This window comes from Melopsittacus undulatus, chromosome 5 (genome assembly GCF_012275295.1).
Source record: "Melopsittacus undulatus isolate bMelUnd1 chromosome 5, bMelUnd1.mat.Z, whole genome shotgun sequence".
Classification (NCBI taxonomy): domain Eukaryota; kingdom Metazoa; phylum Chordata; class Aves; order Psittaciformes; family Psittaculidae; genus Melopsittacus; species Melopsittacus undulatus.
The window spans coordinates 45,128,058-45,136,060 of record NC_047531.1 but is presented as its reverse complement, the minus strand read 5'-3'; the positions used below and the strand labels follow the sequence as shown (position 1 = coordinate 45,136,060).

General features: G+C 35.8%; 1 protein-coding gene across 1 annotated transcript in view; it reads left to right on the top strand.

Annotated features, from left to right (window-relative positions):
* The first annotated feature begins 1,375 nt into the window (after window positions 1–1,375).
* The window catches only part of TNRC6B (trinucleotide repeat containing adaptor 6B), a 114,373-nt gene continuing 107,745 nt past the window's right edge, over window positions 1,376–8,003 (top strand). The window contains exon 1 of the mRNA XM_031050078.2: window positions 1,376–1,398. The gene's annotated coding sequence lies outside the window, so the exon portion shown is untranslated. The remainder of the gene's footprint in view (window positions 1,399–8,003) is intronic.

Here is an 8,003-nt window from a genome sequence, read left to right as displayed (position 1 = left end):
GTCAACTTCATATCCATGAAAGATGTTGTCTACCTATGCATAACATACAGAAGATGTTGGCTATGCAGAGACAGCCTTACCTTATGAAGAAGCTTTAACCTTGCAATGGAGAAGGTGCATCTGGATGAATGATTTCTAAGGATTCTCTTTTTGACCTCATTACTATTTGCACTTCCAGAATTGTCAGTTTCCAGTCATGGAATTTCTGCTTTCAAAGTTATAGTAGAATCAGCAGCTCTGTACCTGAGGTGAAAGTGGAGAGGCTTTAAGTGGCTTTTAAATGCTGGTGCAGTTGAACAGTTACAGCAGCTTGAGAGAGACAGCTGCTAACTGCCAACAGCTCTTGGCTTTAAGAGAGTTCTTAATGTGGTGTGAGCCCTTACTTTCCACATACATGGAATGTTACAGACCTGTTGATAGCTTATATATTGCATTTTGAATGTGAGAGATTCCTGCCAAATTTATGCTGATGTGTTTGATTTGTTAAATTGATTTGATTTGTTCCCTCTGAAAGATGGCTTATCTTCTGGAGTAGAAGACATTCTAATCTTTGTAACCAAAGTCTCCCTAACTGTATTGCATTCTTCCATAAGTTACTTTGCAATTCTAAGGGTGGAGTTCGGGGTGTAGATTTTGCTCTGTTGGGACTGCACTGACACTTTTAAAAAAATTTAGAAACAAGTTACCAGGTAGTGTTGAATATTGGAAACATCAGGAGCTGTTGACCTGGGTTAGACTGGAAATATCAACCTACAGATGAATTAGTTTATCAGTTCCCTGAACTATTTACAGCCTAGAATATGTTTATTTCTAATATGAAGTAAAAAATTCCCTAAACTAAGAATTGAAAGCTACTGTGAGTTCATTGGGAGTCTAATAATTTTTAAAACTAATAACCTTTAGATTGTTTGTAAGCTGAAGCTCTGAAGCTTATATTTGCACAAAAGCTTATTAGTAAGTAAGAATTGCTCAGCTCTAGTCTGTGTGAGTATTCCTTACTGCCTGTACCTTTAATGAATAAACACAATGAATACATTAAATACTCAGCAATAGCAGATTTTAAAATGAAAAAGAAAGTATATTTCTGTTGGGTGGTTTGTTGTCTTTTTTTTCCCATCTTAATTGAGTTATGTCTTGTCCTGAATAACAGTTGTCTTGTTTGTGTAAAACCTAAATTCAACAAATACTTGCAGAAGGGGAACATTGAAGGTCATAGCTTAGAATTGTTATTTATGTGCACTGCAATCTCACACTGGTAAAGGTGGAAAAATCATTGTTTTGAAAATATCTTTCTTTTTTATCTTTTAGGCAGTATTTTGCATTTCTGCAGAGCTTTGCACAGATCCTGTTCCCATGCAAACTGATGAGGGAGAAATACTGGAGGAAGGCAGTCCCAAGGTCAGTGAGGTAAATGCCACTGTGTTTTGGAGAAACAAGAGTTTGCTTGACTGCAATGAGACATACATGGAGTAAATCCTGACTGCTGGTGGTATTTTTAATATGCAAGTAAATAATATTCATTACCCTGGAGTTACTTAAAAAATTAAGTTTTTAAAATGTCAGTAGGAAAGTGTATCTGGCATCTACTAAGGATTGGAACCATGTATTTGGGGACTCTTAGTAAGGGCAGAGGAAACACTTGTAAAGAAATAGGAAGTTTGTATTGTACCTGTTAGACCTGGAACGACTTGTCAAGCTTTCTGTCCTACCCCCCCATGCTCTCAGCTGCCTTAAAGAATGAGGCATGTGGACACTTAGGTGCAGGTGTCACTGTTTGTGGATTATTGACTGGTCTGTATTCAAGTTGTTCTGCTTCTTGTGTTCTTGAACTTGCCAGTATGTGCTCTTTTTGTGAAACTGGATAGTATGTTGCTTTTAAAGATACCTCTGTTTCTTAACATACTGTGTTGGGGCAAGAGTCTAAAGTGTGCTGTTGAGTTAAATGTTGGTTGTGTCCTGCTTTTTGCTTACTACCTGAAGATGCAGATGTCTGGTTAAGAATTACTTAGGTTTGCATAGTGCTTAGCGTATCATTCAAGAGGTTTATAAATTTATTTTGTAGTCCCAGCTATCTCAGCGAGTTAGTGTTAACTATGTAACTGGTCTGTGTTTAAAATAGGGATCCTAAATGTCACAAAAATCTGAATCCTTGTTAGCTCTCTTGTATTTGTGTGTAAGAGGGTAGCTGAAGAAAAGCAAACACTGGAGGTCTAAAAATAAAATCTGTTGTTTCCTAGCTGGAGCTTTTTTGAGAAATGTTGTTATTGGTTTATGCTCTCATAGAACAAATGATGATTTTTAAGCCATAGGTATCAAGTTAGGAGGTGATTAATTATTAGAGAAAGGATTTGGCAATTTTCCTGAAAATACTTTAGGAATTGTGTAAATCTTAACTCACTTTTGAAGGAAGACTCACTAGATTAAGAGCTGAAAAATGAAGAAAAATCAGTGGGTGTACCTGCAGCCATCCAGGGTATTGAATGCATCTCTTGGCAATGATATAAGATTCAGTGGCGGGGGGGGTGGACATGTAAGAGAAAGCATTGTGGTACAATTAATTACTGGTTTTATTGGCATGACTACTGGTGCTTGCTTTTTGCTAGAGAGAATCTGTCTCTGTGTGTGTGTGTGTACATATTTATGTATATACACACAGGTACCTCTGTTTGTATACATATGGATACCTAACTATTTTTTTTGTGCAGTAGGAAGTAGATCGAAGTAACTGGCTTGTGAAACTTACTTTTTTCCTTCAATGAAAAGTATGTTTTTTTCTTTTCTTTGGCATTCTTAATTCTGGGTGTAATGGCAATTTGTATCTATTCCAGCATTAGGTGTTCAGAAAATTTAGTGAGCTTTAACTTGAAACCAAATCTTTTAGACTGACTTTAAATACCTAAGTGCGTGCGCATTATTGCTTTGAAGTAACTGTCATATAGAGAACATGGGAGATCTGGAATCATATATCTGGTATTCAGTGTTACTAATTAAAGAGCTATAGAAGATCAGAATATATTAAGTAAAACAGACTCATGACTATACGTAGTCCCCCCTGTGATATACAGGTCTATTCACCAAAGTGTATTTTTCAGTGTTTCTTTAGTCTGCAAACAATTATCATCTATTTCCTGGTCTCAGGAAAATTTTCTAGTTATAACAGTTGAAGGACGTGCTCTAGAAAAATTAAGGCAAAAAATACTGTCTTGCATCATGAAAATTATGTCCTTAATTTACCAATGTTTACACGATCTGAGCCATTTTCTTGTTTTGTTCTAAGGAATATTTTTTAAGACTTCAGTAATATAGTTTAGTTTTTTTCTCCCCAGTAATATAGTTTAGTTTTTTTCTCCCCAGTTCCTCCAGACAGATGACATGAGGTTTTGTGGAAGAAGTTAGTTTTGTGCTTCAAAGACACTAATATAGATGCCTGTTCATTCATATTTTATTTGAAGCTTTCATCCCCTCTCGCTCATTCCAAAACACTAAACTGTAAATAAAAGGTAAATATATTGTTACTCTTACTGTTCAGATCATTGGAATTTTTTTCTCTAGGTGTTTTTTTTAATACCCATATTAAAGTACCAGCAGCACTTCTGGACATCACTCTTTTACACTCTGTTCTTGAAAATCCCATAATTTATCTATTCTTTTGCCATCACTAGAAATCATTTTTTGTGCCTGTAAATGATATCTAAAGAAGCCATCATCTTCTAGCATTTTATTTCTATGCTCGTTTGAGATGGACTTGCAATGCTTCATATGTAAGCAGCTCCGTTGAAGCTCTGCACTTAAACATTGTAGATATTGAGTCTGCAGCTCATAGGTCTTACAAGATTAGTAAATGCTGATTGAAAACATACCAGCTACTTCAGTGATGATAAGTTTGATTATATCATATATGGCAACAGATTAAGGCCCCATTCTTAGCCATTGTTATGAATAATTCATTTCTAGCCAAAAAGAGATTCTTGCATGTGATGCAAAGAATGAAATTACAGTTTATGGTGATTCATAGCATCTTTTATTGGGTGCCTCAGAATAATTACGAAATAAAAGCAGACAAGCTTTCTATCTTGATATTTCTTCAATCTTGCAGAACTCCATCAACAGGATTAAAGCTATTGTTGCAAAAGGTGAAAGGATTGTTGCAAAAGGACACAAAGGTTGTAGAATTTATTTTTATACTTCTTTCTTGTTTGTACCTACATACAATATAAGTTAAAAAACCCTTTATGTTCAAAAGACAAAGGCCCAAGCCCACATGCTGGAGTGCCTTGATGTCAGCCCTGCCTGGAGCATTTCTGTTTAGTAAATGCCTTTGCTATGATTCTGCTTGATACTTTTTTCCTTTTCAGAATACAAAATGCTCAGGGGTCTGGTAGGTACTTCCTCACAGTTCAGACTTCCTCTTCCACTCAGTTTTGGTCTTGGCAACAAGTGGGAAACCTACATTTTGGCCTCTTGCAGAATGTTCCTATTATCACTTCATTGGTATTTAAATTGAAAAGCACTTGAACAAGCAGGCATGGAAAATTGTCTTTTAGACTGTAGCTGAATCCCTTCCATGCCTGTATTATTTTTTGGCAAGAAGGGTCTTTGCCAAAATGTCACCTAACAATCACTTCTGACACTGTCTTAAACTGATCTTGAATTGAAAATTATCTGTTGTATTTTCCATAAGTACATACTAACTTGAGGGAAAGAGAGTAAATATACTGACTTCAAGAAATATCTTTGTTGTACTGATATATTTTGTCTTTATTTATCACCATGAAAAGACATGCTTATAATTTATCTTTGTAGAGTAAGGCTCACTACATGAAGTTGTGTATCTCGAAGTGTTAATAACTGACTCTTCATAAAGCAACAAAGCAAAGGTTTCCTCTTGGTAATGTGTTATAGGAAAAGCATTAGTGACTGGAGTGATAATCTCAGTTACCTGAGACTGCAGATTTCATGCCCAGTTATCAGCATTTCTTTCCAGAGTCTTCAGTTAAAAGAAAGTCTAATTGACTGAAAAGGTGTCACTCGCTTTGCTTTATAAGTTCTTGCCCAGTAGCACAGGAAGAGGCAGTATGTTAGTGCTGTCAGCAGTCATAATCGCTAAGAAGCCATGGTACTTCTCTTCTGGAATAATGAGGTCGTAACTTGAGGAATCGAATTTTTTGTAGATTGAGGTATACTTAAATGAAGTATTCTGGAGTGTCAAGGATGACACAAGAATCATCTTTCATGCAATTACTGTGACCATCAGGATATAAAGATTTGGGTACTGCAAGAAACAATTTTCCTGTGATGCCAATCTGAAAATAACAAAAAAAGTTATACATGAAGACTTTTAACATGCAGTGGAAAACAGATCATGTTTTATTCCTCGTAAAGTTATTTGATTTGATTCTAGACCTGTTTCAGATTTCCTGGCATTCTAGACGGCATACTATTCTGAGATATCAAGATCAGGCCCTGAAGAGAAAAGATTTCTTCCTGGTTTTGAAAAAGTTCCTCATGTACAGCCAAGCAGGTCACTTTAAAGACTGTGATTCAAACTATTTCACATTACATGTAGTATGATTAGAAAATTTAATCACTGCAGTCAGGCGTCATGAAGAGTGATAATCTTGCTTGGCTCCTGTTAACCTGGCAGCACTGCTACAAAAGTTGGCCTTCATCCTTGCCTTTGCTGCTCTTGAAATGAATGGCAGAAATCCAGTGGCAACTTCCTGGTAATTAAGCTGGAGGAAAGTTACTGATGGACTCAGTCCTCGCTTTAAAGTTTATTTTCCCCACTGTTATTAATGAATAAATTTTTAATTCATTTTGCATTCCTCCTCCCCCTTTAATATTGTGGTATTTGAGTTGTGCTTTCTTTTTGTATACACTTGGGAATTTTTTCTCTCTTTTTTTTTGTTGTTTTTTTTTTTTTGACAATGTATCCTTTTGTCATTCATTGGATTGGTTTCCAGGATTGAGTGGGTTTTGCACATGCTCTTTCCCCTTCTTCCCATCCCTTACTGGGCAGGCTTTTCATTTTAACTGGTTCTATTGTTTGATCTCACAGTTTCTTCCTTGTTGTCGGGCTGTCAGAAAATACTCTTTCTATTAAAATGGCATCAACATAAAGACAGCTGGCACCTGTCAATAGCATGCTGTTGATTCCAGTATTTGTGTAATATTAATGAAACTAAGAGAGGAAACAACCTGTACAGATGTAAGCTTTTCCAAATGAGCTTGGAATCTTTAAAAACTTCATATTTTTGGCAGATATAGAAGTTTTATTCTATAGGGCTGTTTGGTCTACTTTATCCGTATGATCTGCTGGTGAGTATTACACAGCAAAGTATAATTTCACTTTGTAAAATAGTTGGGGGATGTGGTGTTTGGTTACTGTCTTTTCAGGTCTCCTTCATTCATAAAAAAGAACAGAAAATAGTGTTTCTATTTGGAACCCCACACACTTTACTGTTCTTTGGATTGGGATGTGATTTTATGATATTTTGTGGTAGCTAATTTGCCACTAATGGTTACTAGGCTTTTTCCATTAACAGCCTTCGTACTCTGAAAATATCAGCAAGCACTGAGCTTCTTGTTTGTGGCTGATTTCTTTTCAGCTGTTTTCATCCATCTGTTAAGGATTACTGCACAGACAACACTTAAACTTTGTGTCTCAGTTGTTCTGTTGCTGTAAAATGTTGCAGGAGGAAGCTAAATTGTATGCCTTATTTGATGTATTTTTAGATTTTTTTTAATATTGGCAGGAGTTTTGAGCTTACGTTGAAAACTTTCTTCTCAAAAAGTACAGTTAAAATTCTCATCAAATGAAACATTTTCCCCTCCTCTTGTTCATTCATCTTTCAAAGTAAAAACCTATGAATTTGCAGAGAGAGACTTTGACCAAAGTAGTTTAGAAAAATTTATTTATGAGTTATTTTGATTCAGTGTTGAGGAAGGGAGATGAGGAAAAATAGCTAGTTCTGCCCTTTTAATGTTTTGTATGATAAACATCTAGGTACACAAATCTTGGCTGCACATGATTTGAAATAATGCTCAACTCCTATAAGTACAGAAAAGGGAAAAGATTCTGTATGGTATTAGATAAACGTATTTTTATTGAATGTTTTCGTTAGTATTTATAGAAATAATTATTGAAATGCATAAGTAGTCCAGAAATTAGGCTACCTTTTCATACTCTGGTTTGGAAAGTTTCCATACCTTTTCAAAACCAGTTGCAGAAACATTGAGGCTTGCCCTGTTGTTCAGTCTCGATGTCCAGTGCCACTTGTGAAGCTGCCCTGAGGTTACCAGTTAATCCTTGTTATACTTACTTTAAAGTTGCCACCCTGTTTTTTTCTGTCAACATGAATCTTTCCTTGTACATTATTGCCTACCGGTTCTCATCCTGCTTAATCCTTATTTTTCTTGCCTCTTGGTGTCTAATTGTGAGCTGGCATTTGCCTTCTGTTTAAATCACTCTTCAGAACTCTGTTGGCACTGGCTGTGTTGGAGTTGTTGTTTGTTTTTATCCTGAAGCGTTCACACAGAGATTATGTAAAGGTTAAAAGTATGACACTTACTTGAGTATCTAAGCTCTTGCTTTTTTTTCATATATGTTGAGAATAAAGAAACATGAGCTCATGTTTGTAGTATTTATATCTGCTCTGTTACCTGTTCTAATATTTATAAACTTTAAGTTAAACTGAAGCTTACATTCAGAAGGAAGTGTTGTTAGGAGGGAGTGTTGGCAGTCAGGAGGTATCTTTCCTAAAACCACGAGTGTTCCTCTAACTGCATTTATGGATTAGTTTGGCTCAGTTTTTGATAGTGGATGTTGCTTGATGCTGACAGTAGGGCAAAAAAATAAAAAAAGGCTGGTGCTTTTCTTGTATGGGAGTTAGAATTAATATAGTAAAAAGGAAATCTTAGTTGGGTAGTTAAACTTCACACAGCATCCAGAACCTTAACACCTGTATTTCTGGTGTTTATAGTACTCCTTAGTGATACAGAAT